The 21580-nt window shown below is 37.5% G+C and overlaps 1 pseudogene; it reads left to right on the plus strand.

The window, feature by feature from the left end:
• The first annotated feature begins 317 nt into the window (after positions 1-317).
• On the plus strand, positions 318-21075 carry LOC123600487 (annotated as a pseudogene).
• Positions 21076-21580: the final 505 nt, after the last annotated feature.

Consider the following 21580-nt stretch of genomic DNA (forward strand, 5'->3'; position numbering starts at 1 on the left):
TCAAAAATAAATAAAATGTTAAAAAAATTAAAAAAAATTATAATTTGATATCATAAAATTAAATGTATACAGATATATGGTTAAATATATTAATATGTAGGAAGTATTGATCCCAGTGCCTGAAACATAGTTGGTCTTAAATACATTAGTTTCTTCCATCCTTCTCAAGGACTTTAAATACTGAAGTACTAAATGAAGGCAAAGAAACTCCTGTTAACTAAAAAAGGGAAAACACCTCTCTCTCTCTTATCTCAGGAGTTTATTTTATGAGTCTGTCAAGTCCCTGGCTTTATCCTGAGGCAGCTATACAAGTCGTCATGGCTGATGCCAGAAAAGAGGTGGTGGTGCCTGTGGAGCTTGGCTCAGATACATGTCAACCAACTTGGATTGCCACGGTCTCTGTCAGCTTTGGCGTGGCAGCTAGAAGAAGTCTTTTCTCCTCACCTGGGTTCTTCTAACAGTGTTGCTCTCGGGAAAGTCTCTCCTCCCTTTTCACCACTGGGCTGAAAATTTCTTATTCGCTTTAACTCGTGTTAGTCACATTTCCATAATGTTCGATAATTGCCAACCACATAAAAACGTTTTGATGTACAGCCAGATATATATGGTAATCTCGCTGAGTGACATTTGTGTGGCAGTACTGAACTGCTGTTGATAAATAATACATGGTATTATTACATTTTATACACTGAGGCAGAATAATTAGAAATGGGGAAAGAAAAGGCCCTCTTCACTTATTTCCATTCCAATCATGGCTCGCTATGATGTTCTGCTGAGTATTGCACACGTTTTAAAATGAACACACAAAACGTAGATATTTTGTATTTCTTTCAGATTATTATACAGGATGTATTCATAAAAATGCCATTACTTGGGCGCCTGGGTGGCACAGTCGGTTAAGCGTCCGACTTCAGCCAGGTCACGATCTCGCGGTCTGTGAGTTCGAGCCCCGCGTCGGGCTCTGGGCTGATGGCTCAGAGCCTGGAGCCTGTTTCCGATTCTGTGTCTCCCTCTCTCTCTGCCCCTCCCCCGTTCATGCTCTGTCTCTCTCTGTCCCAAAAATAAATAAACGTTGAAAAAAAAATTAAAAAAAAAATGCCATTACTGACTGTAGTGTGTATCTTGCTGTATTGATGGAGGACAATGTAATGTTAAGATTAGTTGCCAGGCAGAGAATCTGCTTATCCTCATACATGAATGAGGATACATTGAATAAATATTACTTTTCATTGCAGTACCTATGGTGGCCTCACTGAGTGACTGTAGCATGCTTTCAGACTGAATCTAGAGGTAGCTGTGGCAGAAAAAAGCCATCTTAATACGCAAAACCTCTCAAGTCACCAGGATTATGATGTGCTGGCACATCGATGTAAATTTGTACCTGAGTAAATTACTCTGTGTGTGTGTGTGTGTGTGTGTGTGTGTGTGTGTGTGTGTGTGTTTTAAGTAGGCTTCACTCTTAATTTCAGCTCAGGTCATAATCTCACAGTTTGTGAGATTGAGCCCCACGTAGGGATTTCTACTGATAGCATAGAGTCTGCTTGGGATTCTCTCTCCTTTTCTCTCTGCTCCTTCCTCCTCTGCACTCTTTGTCTCTCTCTCTCTCTCAAAATAAATAAATAAACATGAAAAACAATAAAAAAAATCTGAGCTGAGATCAAGTCAGATGCTTAACCAACTGAACCACCTAGGCACCACAAATTATCATATGGTTAAATCAACTCTCACAATTGATTATTACATTATATCATGTTCCAGAGTCCAGGAAGAGTTCGATGTGCACAAATAGGTAGGAATTTGGAGGGCGGAGTTGGTAAGAGAAAGAGAAAGATTGGTATCCACCCTTGAATAAATTAAGTCATTTTAGTCTTTGCTTTAAACACTTTACAAATATGTCTCTCAATCTTATACAATATGGGAGCCATTTTTCAAAATAAAATAAAATTTAAATTTGCACATAGGTATAGGATTTGAAAGGCACCCATGCAAGTAAACAGACCTGAATCTTAAGCATCATTAACTTTATTACAAATCTGTCTCTTATTCTAGCAAACTAGCAGCAAAAATATTTATTTGCATACACATGAGTAATGGAATAAAAGGTGAGATCCTTGTAGTTGTCCTGGGGTTTTAGGTTCTGTCCCCCAAATTGGATAAATTAAAAGTATTTATACATTTTAACAAGAGAGGCTACAAACATCTCTGTTGGGCTAATTGAAGAGGAAACTAAATTTATCATATAGAAAACATCTGCCTTCTACATGTGAGTAAAATGGAGGAGTTTTCCAAATAAATTTCCTTGAAAAGGATAAATGAGACAGGAGTTTTGTACATTTCCTTCTCATTCTTATTAGTGAATGGCTGTGTTTCCTTTTGTTTCAGGCCAAGCGATTAGGCCCAAGTGATAAACATTCATAGATACTGGATTGTCTACAAGCGGGGAGACTAGCGACTCACATCATGACCACACTGGCAAAATTACCAAGACTTCTACTAGAGTTAAGTGCCAGAAAATTCTTGAGAGTATGCAAAAGAATGCTTTCCTCTTGCATGAAAAAGCCTAAAGGAGTTAAAGCTAGTTGACACAACTGCTGATGGCAGGGAAGGAGAGAAAGCTGTACTGGAAACGGTCTGCCCTTTGAGATTTTGGCAAGATGGAGGATGGGTGTGTGTTTCTCCTGTAAGCTCAGGTGATGGGTTTGCCATATTGAAAGTGTTGAGGTGAGGATAACATGGGGGAAGAGACTGGGGATTTTGAGTGAAGTCAGCCATATAGTGCATCACCCATATCAGAATGGTGCAGAGTGAAGGCTCCAGTGAAAGTCTCCAAGAATCCTCCAATGCACATTCACAGAAAAGCCAACATTGGGATCTCTGGCTCTGCAGTCACCAAAGGACTGCAACCGGTATTAACTAAGTAGAAAGGTTTTGTTCATTTCCTTCTCATCCCTTTCTCTCCTCTTGTCTACTTCACAAAATCTGTTGAGTGGAGAGACACCATGCTAAAATCTTTCTTTCTCTTTGCCGGCTCCCAAACATTTGGCCAATCTTGAATGGGGGTGGGGGAAAAATATTTGAATTGTGTGAGAGGTTCAGTTTTGATTCAGATTAAACTAGACTTTTTAAATGCTGAAAAGTAATGCTCTTCTGACACCCGCAAGTTATCAGAAAAACAATCTATCTGTCAAAGATGTCCAAGAGAGATAATGAAAACCTCAGGGCATATTTGAAGGTCCTGGTGGAAAAAAATAGTATTCTCTGTTTATTCTCTGTATCCTACCAAGTTTGGTATGTTTATTAAACGTGTTAGACATCCTTATTTACTTTTTAAAATGTTTTTGCCATATAGCATTGAATTGCAACCAGTTTTCTTCTCCAATAGAGCTATGCTCTATTGTCATGCTGTTATGATAAAAACTCATTTTATAAATATAGCCTTATAAGAGCCACCTTTGAAACTAAAATATGTGAAATTTTAAATGGTTTTATTCACTGTGTGAAGCAAATCTTCTAAAAATTCCTCTATTAAGGAACTGAAGAAGAACCCTTTTTCTAAAGTATATTAAGAAATGATTAAATTTTCTGACAACACCAAGTTTCATTTCTTTTCTTCACCTTCACTTGTACAAGTTTTGCAATTTTTGCTGGAATTATATTGCTGTGAGCCCCCAGAGATTACAGATATACTGTAGTGTAGTCTTAAACATATAAAGCTGTGTAGGAAGGGGTATATTAACAACAACAGAAGAATCTATTTTATGACAAAGGTTACAAAAATATTTACTACTGTATATTATTCTTGTATGTGAGCAGCATTATAGAAATGTAGCCTTTTATCAGTTGATATATTTGCTTCTTCATTCATTCAAGGAAAACAGATTATTCAACATTTCTGTTTTCTATTTGAAGGTTCAATTTTTTATAACATGAAAAGCAAAGTGGAATTTATTTTAGTAGTAACCATTATCCTTTAGTGTCATGAATTTTTTGTGCATTTAAATATTCCAAGGATAAAAATTTTATTGCCATTTTTAAAAAACCTTAAAATGTTATCTTATGAGGAATTTGGATGATTATAATTACAAAGATGATGTTGATTCACCCGCAGTACTTTAACTGATACTTTATGGACCTTTTATTCATTAAAATTTCATTCATGTATATTATCTCACTTTACCCCCATGGGAACTTGATATATAGAAGTAGTTAGTCTTAGGTACCTATTATACATTTGAGATTTGATGAAAGATTAGATAAATTTCTAAAGGTTTATTTTTTTTAATGCTTATTTATTTTGAGAGAGAGAGAGAGAGAGAGAGGGAGAGAGAGAGCATGAGCTGGGGAGAGGAGCAGAAAGAGAGGGAGAGAGAATCTTAAGCAGGCTCCATGTCAGCACAGAGCCTGATGTGGGGCTTGATCCCATAACTGTGAGACCATAATCTGAGCTGAAATCAAGAGTTGGATGCTTAACTGACTGAGACACTCAGGCACTCCAGGTTAGATAAATTTCTAAAAAACATGTAAGCTATATGTAAGTAGGAAATATGTAAGCTATATGTAGCTCGAAAATAATAGAGTTATTTCTTTTTTAAAAAATGTGTATTTGTTTTGAGAGAGAGAGAGAGAGAGAGAGAGAATAGGGGAGGGGCAAAGGGAGAGGTGGGGAGAGAATCCCAAGAAGGCTCCATGCTTATCGTGGAGCCTGACATGGGGCTTGATCTATCTCACAATCGTGAGATCATGACCTGAGCTGAAATCAAGAGTTAGATGCTTAATGGACTGAGCCATCCAGGTGCCCCAGCTATTTCTAATACTAAATCTCATGAGCTCCCAAAACTTAATCCCATGTTCCCTCCATTTCACAATCACAAATACACCTGCCCTTGATGAACTTGCTTTAAATGAGGAATATTAAGCAAGAACACACAGCCATGGCAAGCTACTAACTAAAGGGTATTGAGATTTAGGGAAAAAAATCTGGGTGGGTGCTGGTGATAAAAGTTTTGTAGCATTTAAACTAAGCCTTGACAAATATGTTGATTTCTTAAAAGTGAAGGATCAACTAGTAACATTTTCCTGCTACAGAACAGTGAGATAAAGGCTAAGAAACCTTGTTTTCCCAAGCTGAGGATAAAACATTGGAATCGTGGACTGTTTAAGTACTTGGCATTTGCAGGGCATACATTGAAAAAGAGCACTTCAAGAGTGAGCACTCTTAAAAAGAGTGAGCACTTCAGAAGTCTGTAAGGTCATTCATTGTGGATTCTTGGCCATGAGCTAAGCTACACATGCACAAGGTAAGATTTCCTTCAGTCTGCAGCCCAGTAGAGATCTCCTGCTATGAGACTGAAAGTTGAATTATGACACCAAACGTCTTGCAAGGCTGGGACTAGATGTACAGTTCTAAAAGACATTGGAATTCCAGCCCAACCAGAATGGAAAAACCTCACTGAGCACCTTGGACATACAATGTAGGTCTTAGAAAGGTGCTTAGTAGTGAGGATCCCTTTCTACAGTAAGGGAATTCTTTAAGGCCAAGTTCTAAATGGCAAGATATATCTCCTAACAGAATATAACCAAGCCTAGCAAGTTTAACTGCCTGTGCAAAGAGTCTAAATACTTTTTAAAAGGTGGCATAAGTGAGGCTCCCTTCAATATATGACATGATGTGAAGCATAAAAATTTGAAAAATTAGTGTGTAACCAAAGAGGTAGGGAAATGTAACCCTTTGCCAATTTTTAAAAAAGGTAATAAACATGAATTATAGAATTAGCATACAAAGACTTTAAAGCAGTTATTATTAATATATTTAAAAACCTGAAATAAAAAGTAATTGGTCACAAAGAGTGAACAGATGGCAAGGGTCTGAATAGTAATAGAAGATAATAAAGAACCAAATAGAAATTTTAGAAGTGAAAATATATCTGGAAAAAAAATTAAATGATGAACTTATTAGAACCAGAATCAGGAATAGAAAGGGATATTAAACTTGAGATAGATTCAATACAAATTATTCAATCTGAAGAATACTGCAGAAAATGTTAGAAAAAAAAATAAACCAACCAAACATTGACTCGCTAACTTGTAATCAATCTCAAACAATGTAAGCTAGTGTATTTTAAGTACCAGAAAGAGATGAGAAAGAGAATGCCTGTGAAAATATTTGAAAGTCTAATGCTGAATTTTCCCAAATTCATAAGAAACATCAAGTTATATATGAAGACCTATTGATTCCTAATCCCAAGAAGGGTAAATAAAAAGAAAATCATGTCATAGAACACCATACTTAAACTGCTGAAAACTGAAAATAGAAAATCTTAAAAGCAGAGAAAAAGAAACATATATAGAAAAGAACAATATTCTGAAGGGTTACTGACTTCGCTTTGGAAACAAAGGAAGTAGAAGCCAATGAACCAACATCTTTAAAGTGCTGAATGTAAATCAACAGTCAACCTACTATTCTACAAGCAATGAAGATACTCCTTAAAAATTGAGAAAGACATTTCAGATCAATGACAGCTGAGAAAAAATGTCATTAGCATACCTGCTTTTCAGAAAATGAAGTTTTTGAGACTGAAGAGAAATAATAGCAAATGGAAACTTAGATCTTCCAGAAGGAAAGAAGAACACAAGATGATAAATATGCATATAGGTATAAAATACATTTTTTCTTTTTAATTTTTATATAGAAAACTATATAATCAAAAGTGTAACCTTATATTACAAGATTTATTTTAGAAGCAGATGTAAAGCATATTAAAATCATAGCACCAAGAATGGGAGTTTAATGGAATTTCACTATGATTCTAACATTTTACTCGTAATTTCACAATACCAAATCTAGGAAAACTTGGTAAGTTAAGATACATATCATAACCTCTAGACAAACTACTAAAAAATAGTATAAAGGGATACAGCTTCAAAATCTACCAAGAAGGTTAAATAATAAAACTTCTTTTATTAACTCTGAAGAATTCAGGAAAGGAGAAAGGGAACAAGAAAAACATGTAGTACCACTATAGGACACATTGCAAGTAGTTGAATTAAACTAAACCATATAAATAACAACATTAAATACAAACAGACTAACCATTCTAAGTAAAAGGCAGAGATGGTTAGACTAGATAACAAAAAGCAAGACCTAACTATCTTGTGGTCTCAAGAGTTAGTATATACTTTATACACAAAGACACAACTAGCTTGACTATAAAAGGATGGAGCTACATACTAAGCATAAGAATATGATATGGTTGTATTAGTATCAGACAAAGCTGACTTGGGGAGTGTAGCAAGAGATAAATAGGAACCTATCAGGATCATAAAATAGTTAATTCTTCAGGAAATATGTAGATCCTAAATGTCTATAAATCTAATAACAGAACTGTAATATACATTATATACTATAAGATATATCTGGACACAACTAGATGGATAATAAAACCAATGCCGATTTTAACACCCTTTAATTAGTAATTAATAGAGAACATAGATAAAAATATCAGTAGTGATATGTATATAGAAGATATAGTGAGACATAGTAACATAGACAAATTGAACATGAAATTACATAACTTGATTCAGTTTACTTATACAAAATTAAGCTCAATAATTATAAAACACATGTACTTTTCAAGTATAAATGCAAAACAGCAGGATGGACCACACAGTGGACCATAACATGAGTCAAAATATAGTCCAAAGTTATCTAGTCTGCCTAGATATTTCTGTGAACAAAACATTAGTCCGCTATAAATATATCAGGTCAATCAGACTGAGAAAAATATGGCAAGTATGCTAGGTCTTGATAAGACATGTATAATCTTTAGAATAGAACATAGGGGTGCCTGGGTGGCTCAGTTTGTTCTGAGTCTGACTTCAGCTCAGGTCATGATCTCATGGTTCATGGGTTCAAGCCCTGCTTCAGGCTCTGTGCTGACAGCTCAGAGCCTGGAGCCTGCTTTATATTCTGTATCTCTCTCTCTCTTTCTCTCTCTCTCTCTGCCCCTCCCCTAGTCACTTTCTCTTTCTCTTCCCCTCCCCCAGTCACTCTCTGTCTCTCGAAAAAAAAAAAAAGTTAAAAAAAAAGGAATAGAAAATAAACCATGAAGATTCAATAACTTACACATAAGTCAATTTTTCTAGAGGCCCAGTGGTATGGGACATATTAGGATGTCTCCTTCAAAGTAAAGGGATACCTTTCACTGGCCTACAGAGTTGGAGCTAAATTTACCAGTAAGCAAAATGAGCTACCCAGTTGATGTCAGCTAGTTTCTTTCATTGATCGCCTCAGTGCTACCACAATGGGTTTATGAAAGAAACAGTCATGATGGCAGGAATGGATGCTATAGAAGGCCCAGTAGCATGGACTTCAAGCCTGAGTTAGCTATTGCTGCTGCTAAATGTCTAACTGCCATTAAGAGAAACTTGCATTTAGCTCCCAATATGATACCATCCTTTAAGGGATGGTCACTTGATTCCTTTGGAGAGGATAGTGATTCATTTTGATTAGAATCAACACATATTCTAGGATTAGGTTTTTCTTTTTTTCTCATGGAGTTTTCCCTAGCTCCATTTTATGAGGATTTATGGTTGGTTCACACATGAGATTACACATAAAATTGCATTAGTCTAATGTACCTGCCTTACAGCTTTATGAATTATCTATTGCTGAATAAAAATGCCCCCAAATTAAAGTATCTAGTGATAAATGAAAGTATAAATACAACAAACCAAAACCTATAGGATGCAGCAAAAGTGGTTTCAAGAGGAAAGTTCATAGCAATACAGGCCTATCTCAAGAAACAAGAAAACTCTCAATTTAAGTTCACACCTAAAGGAACTACAGAAAGAACATACAAAGCTTAAGACAATAAATATTTATTATACAATTTCTTTGGGTCAAGAATCTGGGAGTGGCTTAGCTGGATAGTTATACAAGCTATAGTTATACTCAACATGTCAGCTGGGCCTATAGTCACCTGAAGGATTGATTGCTTCTGGATATCCATTGCCAATTTCTCTCACTCACAGACCTGGCAAGTAAGTGTTGGTTCTTTGTAGGGGATTCTGATTCCTTGTCACTTGGAGCCTATATAAGCCTGCTGGAGCTTTCTTAGAACTTAACAACTGCTTCCCCTGGAGCAAATGGTCTTGTGGGGAACAAGGTGGCTGATGTATGTTATGTGGAATAGCTCTGAAAGTCATACAACATCGCTTCTGCAATATCCTATTGTTTATAGAAATTAGCCACATTTGGTGTGACAGAAGACTGCACAAAAGGATGTGCACATGGAAATAAAAATGAATAGGCACCCTTTTGGAAGTTGGCCTTCATATAGGAGCCAATATGGTGATGAAGTTGCCACATGACCATGGGAGCCATTGGTCTGTCACTTACAATATTCTATAGAAATATAGGTCCACAGTAGTAGAGTGGTGGATGGAATGGTCTTTTGTAGGCACAGGTGAGGTTCCCACTCTGAGATTTTATGCTACCAGAATGGTGCTCCATCCAGCCATGATGCAGTGTATACCTTAATTCTGTGGTCTTATATGGTGTTTCCCAAATAAGTATAATCCATGGGTATAATTACCAAAGTATGAAGTGGTAGTAGCCCATTTGTCATCTTTCTCAGTGTTTAGTGAATTTGTACTTCATGCTTCCACAAATGCAGCTTTAATGCATTTAGACTGTCTCTGTTGGGGAGATTTTCCTTTCCTCTGAATTGCTTTGTTTAAAAGTCATGTGTGGTCTCTTTCTCATCTCTGCAATCCATTCAACTGGTCCGTGTGTCTATCCTTATAACAGTACCACCATATCTTGATTGCTGGCTTATGGAGTAAAACCTGAAATCAAGTAGTGTAACTTCTCCATCTTTTTCTTCCCCAAATTGGCCATTCTAAAAAATTTTTTTAAATATTTGTCTATTTTTGAGAGACAGAGACAGAGCATGAGTGGGGGACGAGCAGAGAGAGACACACACACAATCCAAAGCAGGCTCCAGGCTCCGAGCTGTTAGCACAGAGCCCGACGAAGGGCTCAAACTCACAAACCGTGAGATAATGACCTGAGCCTAAGTCAGACACTCAACCGACTGAGCCAGCCAGGCACCCCTGGCCATTCTAAATCATATGCCTTTTCATACAAATTTTTAGAGTCAACTCGTCAATTTCATCAAGAATCAATTTGGATTGTATTAGAATTTTATTGAATCTACAGATCAACTTAGAGAATATGGACATCTGTCTTAGGTTGGATTCTCTGTGATATTGGGCCCTGACACTGATATTCGCACCCATGAGGATCTTAGTGAGTCCTCTTGAGAATAACAGTTCTTCAGGGATAGAGAAGCAGGTCTGGACAATGAAATACATTCACCCATGATACTTCTTCAACAGAGACCCAAGTCAATTGCATGGGGAGCTCTAAAACAGGAACAGATATTCAGAATTTGCCTGTGATGGCATGATATCATACCAGGTCCACATTGTTTCCAAACAAACATTGAGGAAGTTGCCAGAGTAATAAATACAAAATAAAATAATATGAACTAGAGCTAATAAATAGTAGATATTTGTAACTACAATAAAAAAAAACCCTATACTTCCATATTTGTAAAAAGATAATTAACTGTTAAGGACTAAGCATCATTTTACCAGCCTTGTAATATATGTATTTTTTTCAAAATTCTTTCTATTTCTTTTCTCAGATATCAGTCCTCTTTGTAGTTAGTTAAGAACTGACTAGTGACACATAAGTTTGCAGCTGTTTATGAGAACGTGCAATCTTTATTTTCAATGTAAATTTTCTTGTTCTATTTTATCAAGCTTCCAGGAGAATAAAACATACCATTACTCTTCCAAACTAGATAAAAATGTGTTGAGTTCAAACAGTTTGGAAAGGATTTACTAGGGAGATGATCACATAGTGTGTATTATGTTTTGCCATAAATTCTGTACTCACAGCATATTAGGGCAAAGTGCTTACTCAGCATTAGTAAAAGTTTGATGTAGTCACTTTGCCCGTTATTATAGAATCTAGTAGATAGAATGGTATTTCCCCATAGAGCAATCCGTCCCAAGGATTGCATCATTGCTGATTTATTTCCATTTATGGTGGTGTTGTTTGTACCCAGGGCCTGCTTATTTTCACTTGTCAGAGTAGGAGGGGAGGCATTCTCTTTGCGATCTGTAATTGGAAAATATCCTGTCACTCATTCTTAAATGCTGAGCTCAGATATTACATCCTTCATGAAGTTGTCACTTTATCTCTTTTCCTCCAGTCTTTCTCTCTTGTGAATTCCAATACATTTATTTATAAATTGGCTTATTCCCTGTAAACCAGGAATATTGTTTTCTAATTATTATTCTTCCTGATGCCCAGGAAAAATACTACAGTGTGTCAATGAATCAATCTTATCCAAGGAAGCTAAATGAAGAAAATATAAAAGAAGAAAAATATAAATGAGTTTGATATAGTTTTCTCCCCCCAAACAATGTGAAAAATGTTGGGGTAGATATTTATAAATTGAGTATATTAAGATATTAAAATTATTTCCAAATATGTGACACAGGTGGCAGAGAGTCCTGGTTGAAGATTACAGAAGAAATTAGTATTTTATGAAATAACAAATCCATGATGTATTTTGGTGCAGAATATAGCAAACAATATGTATTTATCACAATATGTTCAAATGTACTCTAATCAAATGATGTAGGCCATTTGGTTAAAATATTAAAATATTGTCAGATGACTAAAAATGCAGCATCAGTTTTTTTTCTTTCTTATTTGTTTTTTTTTTTTTTTACAGGCAAAGATCTTGTTTATTGCCATTTTTTTAAATGCCTAAAGAATAGTTAAGTCTTATCAGATTGCCACGCTTTTTCTAGAAGGTTGAATCACTAGCAGTTGCTGTATCCCTCCATGAGGAGAACTTCTGGACTCTGAGCTTCCTCCATAGTCTCAGCCTCATTGAATTGTAGAAACTATTTTGTCCACCCTCCACTTCAGTCCTCAGCATAAAAGCAGCTTCTTGCTTTTGGCTAACCATGCCTTGTGTGTTCTCTTAATCTTCTCCATACCTTTGTAATTATTCGGTAAGTTAATGTCTTTCCAATATTTCGCTTGTATATCCTTCCGAGATCCTAAATCAGAAACCAATTTTACCTTACCTTCATGGATTGTATTTCTTGTTGAAAACTTTCTCCACCCTGGAGGGGGTATATTTCCACATTCCATGTTTTATTTCCAATTTCTCTTTCCTTGTAAATACCAACATGGGAGCTACTTTTTATACAGTTTCATCTCCTATGCAAATAGACCTAAGGGCCAGAATTTGAATCAGTGAGTCATTTAAAGTTGGAAGACTGGTAGATTCACTACAGTTTCAAAATTAGCAATATATCTCAAATATTGAAACACACTGGAATAAAAGTTGTACTTTCATGAGAAAATTTCTAATGAGAAGGTAATAGCTCATGGAAGTTCCAGAATATGACAGCTGTATGTCAGCAGTTTCTTAATCTTTGCAAAGATTGCAGATCTGAGCATAAACACTATTGTCTCTCAGTTACTTATTATTGTCAATGCTTACCTATGAAATATAAAGGTTTCACTGAATTAGGTATTTATTAAGCATTAAATTTTAGATAAATATGGGGTCTCCTTTCAAAAAGTTCATTTCTAAATTTGTTTTTAACATTTTATTTATTTTTGAGAAACAGAGAGAGACAGAGCCCAAGTGGAGGAGGGGCAGAGAGAGACACACACAGAAACCAAAGCAGACTCCAGGCTCTGAGCTGTCAGCACACAGCCTGATGTGGGGCTGGAACCCACCAACCGTGAGATCATGACCTGAGTGGAAGTAGGACACTTAACCATCTGAGCCACCCAGGTGCCCCCCAAAAGTTCTATTCTAAAAGGAAGCCAGAGCTTCTATTCTGCCTCCTACTTAAGCACCTGTGACTTGCTTTTCATACTAACCTTTCTGTGGTGATTCTTCTTTTCAAAACTCATTGTTGACGTACTTAGTTGCTAAAGGGAGACATGGATTTTCCTTGTCCTCTTGGATTTGTTATTAGCTCTGCTCCTTCTCTTTCATGAAACTAACTCCTTCCCTATTTCCTATCACTTTGCTCATCTTGGTTCTATCCTTTTCACTATCTCCATACACAAGTCACTTTGTCTTGCTCCTTTCTCCCCTTCCACTGCATAGTTTTGGCTGTTTCCAAACTCACATTTTCTTTTTTTTTTTTTAATTTTTTTTTTGACATTTATTTATTTTTGAGACAGAGAGAGACAGAGCATGAACGGGGGAGGGGCAGAGAGAGAGGGAGACACAGAATCGGAAGCAGGCTCCAGGCTCTGAGCCAGCAGCCCAGAGCCTGACACGGGGCTTGAGCTCACGGACCGCGAGATCGTGACCCGAGCTGAAGTTGGACGCCTAATCGACTGAGCCACCCAGGCGCCCCTAAACTCACATTTTCAACTACTAGCTCAGTCTGAGTTATAGCATCATGGAAATGACTTTCAAAAAATATTTACCATTATTAAATCTTGAACTCTGGTTTTGCATTTCTATCTCTCTGCTGGGCAACTATTTTTGATGCCATAAAATAACTTCAGTGTACATTCATAAAGTAAAATGATTTCATTGCAGGATCTTGCTACTGAAATACAAGTTTCCTTTCTGACTGCTTGTTTCACACAGTTTAGTGTAGAGGTTGAAAAATTACAGCCCCTGGGCCAAACCCAGCCTGCCACCTGTTTTTGTATAGCATAAGCAAAGGATATTTGTTATATTTCAAATAGCTGGAAAAAAATTGAGGGGAGAATAATATATCATGACATGTGAAATTTTATGAAATTAAAATTGTGTCTACAAATAATGGGTTTTTTTTTTTTTGTTTTTTTTTGTTTTTTTTTTTTTTGGAATACAGCCATGCTTATTTGTTTGCATGTTGTCTATGGCTCCTTGGGTCCTATGATGACAGAGCTTAACAGTTGCATCAGAGAGAATGTGGGCTGCAAAGCTTAAAATATTTAATATTTGGCCCTTTCTAGAAAAAGTCTCCTGACCCTTGGTTTAATGGATGAAGCCTGAGTGTGAGTATACTAGTGGAGCTGGATTCAAATCTTAGATACTCTCTTCACCAGCTGGGATTTCAGAGAAAGCTACTTAGCACAAATAGGCTCAGTTTTCCTCTCTATGAAATAGATATGGCAACAGCCAAGTCCTTCCATGAGGTTTATTTCACCACAATATAAGACTTTTACTGTAGGCATTAAATTATTTTTCTAGTTTCTTCTTTCAAATCATTCTGATGAAACAATGACAGACAAATCTGTATCATGGTATCATCTCAGGAATATTTCATAACATCTCTGTTGTTCAAGACTGTTTCAGACTCAAGTGAAAGAATCTCTGTTGTTCAAGACTTTTCAGACTCAAGTGAAAGAATCTCAGCTTGAATTCATTTAGCCAGGCAAACATTATATTATTTAATTGTATATAACTTTAGCACTTCCTTTCTAAATGTTATATATACACACACATGCAGTACATAAATAAGCAGACATGGTATATGATGCATTATCTATATAAAGTGTATTACACATATGGTGTTATAAAAATGGGTCCTATGAAGTGAGGTTAGAAAAATTGCCTTACCCTCTATACTACTTACAAAAATAGACTTCAGTTTATTTAAAGGCCTAAATGTGAAAGTTACAACTACATGATAATAGAATAATGTAGGAGAACCTCTTCTCTTGCTAGTTTTTCTGTTTTCCATCCTCCTGAATCTCTTTCTGTATGAACACAGATGTGCACACACACATATATCTCTTTATATTATATATAATATATATAGATGCCTATGTTTGCCATACTATAAAATAACTTACAGTAGCAAGAGACAACCAGTAATAAATTATGTAAGTGGCAACATAGATCTTAAAATAATATTCGAGTTAAAAAAGTAAGATGCCTCTCTTTCTAACTCAGAAAAAAATATTGCTTTGTGATCTCTTCATGTTGCCAATTACCTAATTGGTTGCTTCTTGCCATAAGGTATTCCATAGTATATATCTAAAATATTTATTTACCCATGTCCTTAAGATAGACATTAAGGGTGCCACCAAAAATTTTTTTCATTACAGAGTGCTACAGTGACCACATTTGACTTACCAATTTTTGTAAGTGTATGAATGTATGTATTTTTGTGATCCACCCTAAAATTCATATGGCATCTCAAGGGACTCCAAATAGCAAAATAATCTTAAAATAGAAACAAATTCGAGGTCTCACACTTCATGATTTCAAATTTACTACAAAGCTATGATAATCAAAACAGTGTGGTACTGGCACAAAGACATATAGATAAATGAAATAGAAGAGAAATCCCAGAAATAAACCCTCATATATAAGGTCAAATGATTTTTGACAAGGGGGCCATGACCATTCAATGTGGAAAGGACAGTCTTTTCAACAAACAGTGCTGGGAACACTGGATATCAATATACAGAAAACGAAGTTGAATCTTTATATCATGTGTGAAAGTTAACTCAAAATGGATCTAATATTTAAACAATTAGGTTTCTCAAATTAATATACTTAGTTTATTAAACTATTTAATATTTATTCTACATTTACAGAATGTTCACAATGTTTACTCTATATAACTTGGTATACACAGGTTGATAACTCACTCTCTTTGTCCTCAAAGAGTTTATAGTCCAATAGGGAAGATGAGTGTAAAAACCAAATCAATAATAGTATTTGTATGTCTGTTTATCACATATAGGATACATGAGGATAGCAATGGATTTACGTCTGCAGGTGCAGGAAGCACAACCAGAAGGCAGTTTCTTTAACAGCATTCAGAAAAAGCACATAGATATATAACTAGTGGTTCTGCCATGATATGTTTGAATTAAAAATAAATATGGAGTTAACATAGTTCATGTCAACTACATACGTTGTGTGGTTTTAGGTTGGTGTTGAGTCCCCTATCATTTTACCAGTTGACTTTTGACAAGGTCTATGAAATTCATGCATTCAGAGGATGCAGAATTAATCTTTGGAAAGTTTGAAAAATATGAGATTATAGGAAAAAGATTTAGCTTTTAAATTGTCTTAAATTAGATGTTTATTTATAGCTTGCTTATTAGGTTTTTTGTTTTTGTTTTTTTTTTTTTTCAACGTTTATTTATTTTTTTGGGACAGAGAGAAACAGAGCATGAACGGGGGAGGGGCAGAGAGAGAGGGAGACACAGAATCGGAAACAGGCTCCAGGCTCTGAGCCATCAGCCCAGAGCCCGACGCGGGGCTCAAACTCACGGACCGCGAGATTGTGACCTGGCTGAAGTCGGACGCTTAACCGACTGCGCCACCCAGGCGCCCCAGGTTTTTTTAAAGTTTATTTTTATTTAAAACATTTTTTAAGTTATTTATTTATTTATTTTGAGAGAGAGTGAGACAGAGAGAGAGAGAGAGAGAGAGAGAGAGAGAGCACAAGCAGGGGAGGGGCAGAAAGAGGGAGAGAGAGAATCCTAAACAGAGTCCATGCTATCAGTGCAAAGTCCGATGTTGGGCTCAAACTTAAGTACCCTGAGATCATGACCTGAGCCAAAATCAAGAGTCTGATGTTTAATTGACTGAGCCACCCAGGCACCCCCTTAGGTTTTTTTTTTAATTAATATCCTTTCTTTTGTCCATTTAACTTCTTTGCTATAAGAAATGACCACTCTCTCCAGCCCCTTTCCCCAACCAAAAATGGCTGTTTCTACCTGTGCCCACTTTTAATTGAATCTATTATTGACTTAACCTGCACTTATATGATTTCTTTTTTGTGTCATTGGAAATCGTGTTTTATTCAATTACTACCAAAGGAATGGTTTAAAGATGCAGGTTTTATGAAGGATACGTGTTTTAAAGGGCAACAATCTTTGTATTTAAGGTTCCTTTTAATATACTAAAATTCAAGATCTGTTATTTATTTATTTATTTATTTATTTATTTATTTATTTATTAAAATTTTTTTTTAATGTTTATTTATCTTTTTGAGAGAGAGAGAGAGACAGAGTGTGAGTGCGGGAGGGGCAGAGAGAGAGAGGGAGACACAGAATCAGAAGCAGGCTCCAGGTTCTGAGCTGTCAGCACAGAGCCCGACATGGGGCTCAAACTCAAAAGCTGTGAGATCATGACCTGAGCCAAAGTCAGATGCTTAACCGAGTCACCCAGGTGCCCCTCAAGATCTGTTATTTATTTATTTATTTATTTATTTATTTATTTATTTATTTATTTATATTTATTTATTTATTTTTCTCCTGTGATTTTTTAATTTGACCTTTACTGATTATTTTATTATTTTTTAATATATGAAATTTTTTGTCAAATTGGTTTCCATACAGCACCCAGTGCTCATCCCAAAAGATGCCCTCTTCAATACCCATCACCCATCCTACCCTCCCTCCCACCCCCCATCAACCCTTGGTTTGTTCTCAGTTTTTAAGAGTCTCTTATGCAAGATCTGTTATTTAAATGAAGTTTAAGGACAACCTATTCAACGGCTGGTAATCACAGACTGAGAATTTGGAATTCTTGTGGCTTGATCTCATTGGATACTTTTTGAATAGAACACATCAAATGAAATATGGGGAAGTGCAAAAGAAGTAAAATTGCATACACAATTCAAATACAAAGGTGATGTTTGCATCTTTTGCTTTCTCAAAACCTATCATGTTTCTAATATGTTACAAATGTATTGAAGAATATGTTCAAACTATTCAGTAGTTTACGAATAATTGAGCGAATCAGAATAAAAGAAATGTTCCTCTCTAAGATAGTATCACTAACTTCATAAAAGGAAATTTCAGCACTTATAGAACTTTTAATAATAAAATATTGTTTCTGCTATATACCTTTGGATTATATACATTTTCTTGATGAATGTAACCAGTGCTTTTCTGTGCATTATGAAGCAAGGTGTGGGGGTGGGTAAAGGCATTAAATTCCCTTCATGTTTTATAAAATGCTATTATATACATTTACCAACCATCTTACGTGGGTGTCTGGGCAGGTATTGTTAGTCTTCTGACTCCCAGTTAAAATTTCTTGCATACACTAAATTATCAATCCTTTGCTTCTAAAAAATATAACCAAATGTGGTAGAATCATTGGAATTATCAAATGATCTGTAAATATAGGCCCATTCAACCCCCTAGTTTGTGATTAAAAATACTTCAAAGGGAAAAGAGAACAAATTATGTTATTCAGCCGCCAAATATATTTATTGAAAAAATGGTATATACAGTGATCAGGCGAACACTTCTGATATTAACCCAATTTCTGATTATGCCAGTTCTGTTTGAGAAGGAAAACAACTGATGTCATTTTCCAAGATGGAGTGTGGGTAGATAAGTTGCCACATAGATGTCTCCACAAAGAAATTTACCAGATAAAGACCATGAAAGGAAAGAGGAGACACAATGTTAATGGGTTCTTTAAAGTTAATGGGTAAGAGCTGGAATAAATTCTCTCTCTCTGAGAGAGTGAGGCAAGACCAGCACTTTCTCAGAGCACTTAAAAATGTCAAAGGCAAGATGTGGAGATGGAGGTGGGAAAGGGTGTGAGACAGTGTACTTGTGTTTGGGGACATTTACAAGAGCAGGGAACTTTTGAGTCATATCTAGGTTTAAATCCTAGATCCACCACTTTTCAATGACGTGAATATAATAGCAGGTCAGTGTTAAACCAAGACCAAATCATACCAAACATAAAATTCTGAAGTGGTATGCCAGAGCAATGGGAAGTTTTCAAGGGAAATATTAAAAACAAGTTCAGAGTTCTAGAAAGTCACCAAGAACATAAATACATTGAGAGAGAGAGAGAGAGGATGGAGAGAGGATACCTGGGGGCTTTTTCTTTGGGGAGAGTTGTGTGTGTGCTGTGAGTCTCTGCCACTGCAAAGCAGAAGGTGCCTGTCCCCAACCTCAATTCTACTGAAAAGGGCTTCTATGGGACCCCTAGGAGTGCTTGATATACGTTTCTTATAATAGTAGGGGAGTAACACAGTCGAGTCTTACTAAGGAATATAAAGGCAAGAGGTTGTAGCTGTCAGCTTGAGATGAGAGAGAGAGAGGGAGAGATACTTAAAGTGATGAGTGGGGCCAGGGACAAGGAGTGGAAATGTTTCACCAGTACCAGATGTGTGTGACTTGGAGAAAGAGCCAACTGAAGTCATTTAAAATACTGACCAAGAGAACACATAGATGCATGATGGGACAGGAAGATAGAGATCCTGAGTGGATAAGCTGCTAAAGGTCAGGGTTTGCAGGAGTGGCATCTAAGGAAAATCCTTGCTAGCATGCAGCACTGTATCATCTGCTGTATGGGGCAAGGTGGAGATGTGTTGATTCTGAGTAACATGTGAAGGTAATCAGGAAGGAAAGCATTCCGCTCGAATGCCAGGGGAAGGTATTATCAAGCCTCTCATAAGAAATTCCTTGTTGTTGTTGTTTTTTTTTTTTAATTTTTAAAGTTTATTTATTTATTTTGAGAGAGACAGAATGAGCAGGGGAGGAGCAGAGATGGAGAAAGAATCCCAAGCAGGTTCTGCACTGTCAGCACAGAGCCCAATGTGGGGCTCGAACTCATGAAATCATGAGATCATGACCTGAGCCTAAATTAAGAGTCAGATAGATGCTTAACTGACTGAGCCACCCAGGCGCCCCACAATGCCTTGTTTAACAAGAACTTGACTCCGCTTTTACCTGTCTCTCCCAACATACCCCATCCTGTGCACCACTCAGGAAACAAATGTCTGTTTCCTGAGATTTTTAAAGTCGTATGTTTATGTAACAGCAGGCTGGCCCCTAGTCGTTACTGGCACCAGAAGAGAGCAGCCCAGCTCAGGCAGTAGCGGCACAGCAGCCCTCTTGACTTAGAGGGCTGTACCCTGAATGGGCGTGTCTATACCAGCAGTGCGCGCCTAAGTGCAGCTCCGCCCCCTGGAGGTCTGGGCCGCGCAGCCGCAGTCCTTCATGTTCCTTTGGCGCGCAGCAGTTTGGGGAGTGTCTCTGCTCTGCCCGGTGAGTCACTGAGCTGCTCACAGCGGCCTGTCTATAGGTTCCAAAGAAAAACTCTGAATAATTTTGTGGCAGTAGTTGGGCCCCTCGGAGTCACGCACTTCCTAGTCTTGAGTTAAACGGGGAGCAATATTTACTTTAAGCCCATGCAGCTTCCACAAATCCTCACCTTGACTTTCCGAATCAACAAGTACGCGGTGGTTGGTGATGTCTCCTCGCCGCCGCAGTGGCGCCGCATGCATGAGCAGCTGTTTGCCCGCCTGTCCCTCCTGGTGCTCAACAGTTTTGGCCTCCAGGGCATGCACCTGAAGCTCATGGCCACCATGTGCCAGAGTCGGTTCCCCTCCATGAGCGTGTACTAGTGGAACCACAACACCATGAAGCACCGCCTTGTCATCAGCTGCAACTCCACTCCCGGGAGCTGGATTTCCACCTTCATAGCATCAAAGTCCTTCCTGTGGTTACAAGTCGTGGGATGGTTATGAAGGGTCCCCAGCATGAGCCACCCGCAGGACATGGGTGATCTGCTGGCCACAGGCACGGGGCTTCCAGAGAGTGAGGCAGAACCCCAAGGTAAGCATAGATCATGACTGAGCTGCCCCAAGCGGCCATGGTAGTGGCTGAGTGTGGCTCACTGAGGTCTGGTCTCCGATGGGGTTGCTGCTTATCAAGATCCAGAAGGGTGTCAGTTTCTTTCTTTCTGCTTTTGTTGTTGTTGTTTTGTTTTGTTTAAATTAACTTAATTCTTTTTATTTATTTTTTAAATTTACATCCAAGTTAGCATATAGTGCTCCATATAGTGCATAATGATTTCAGGAGTAGAATCCAGTGATTCATCCCCTACATTTAACACCCAGTGTCAGCTTCTGCACAAGAGGTTGGAGGAGCACCAGGTCACCCTCACAGCTGAGGAAGAGAAGCTGCTGCTCAAGGCCAGAGGCAGGCCCAGCAGGCCCAAAACATCCAGTGCAAGCAGGAATGGGTGAGAGGCCTTCATGAGGAAGAGCCTGGTGGGCATGAAGAGGGCATGGGCAGAGGCCAGTGGGACAGTGATACCCAGGACCCTAGGGGCCCGCTCAGGAAGCAGAGGGGACTTGGCAGCAGCAGCAAGGGGAGGAAGAGGAGAAGGAGAAGGAAATGGTTGGGGGTGTAGATGAATATTTCCACCAGGTGGTGGGCAAGGAGCATGATGAGGATATATTCTTAAAAGATGGCCAAGAGGACACAGCCTGCTGGGCCCCCCAGTCCAGATGCAGCTGGTAAAGAAGTAGAGGCCTTCAAAGATACTACTAAGAGCATTTTTATATTTTTGTGAGGGTTTTTTGTTGTTGTTTGTTTAGTTTTGTTTTTAATTGGTGTCTATCTCCATTTGGTGACAGTGCACTTGGAGTGGGAGGTAAAATGACAGGTATGTAATTTATTTACATTCCACAAATTCTAATTTTTTTTTTTCAACGTTTATTTATTTTTGGGACAGAGAGAGACAGAGCA

Source organism: Leopardus geoffroyi, chromosome D1 (genome assembly GCF_018350155.1).
Source record: "Leopardus geoffroyi isolate Oge1 chromosome D1, O.geoffroyi_Oge1_pat1.0, whole genome shotgun sequence".
NCBI classification, from domain to species: domain Eukaryota; kingdom Metazoa; phylum Chordata; class Mammalia; order Carnivora; family Felidae; genus Leopardus; species Leopardus geoffroyi.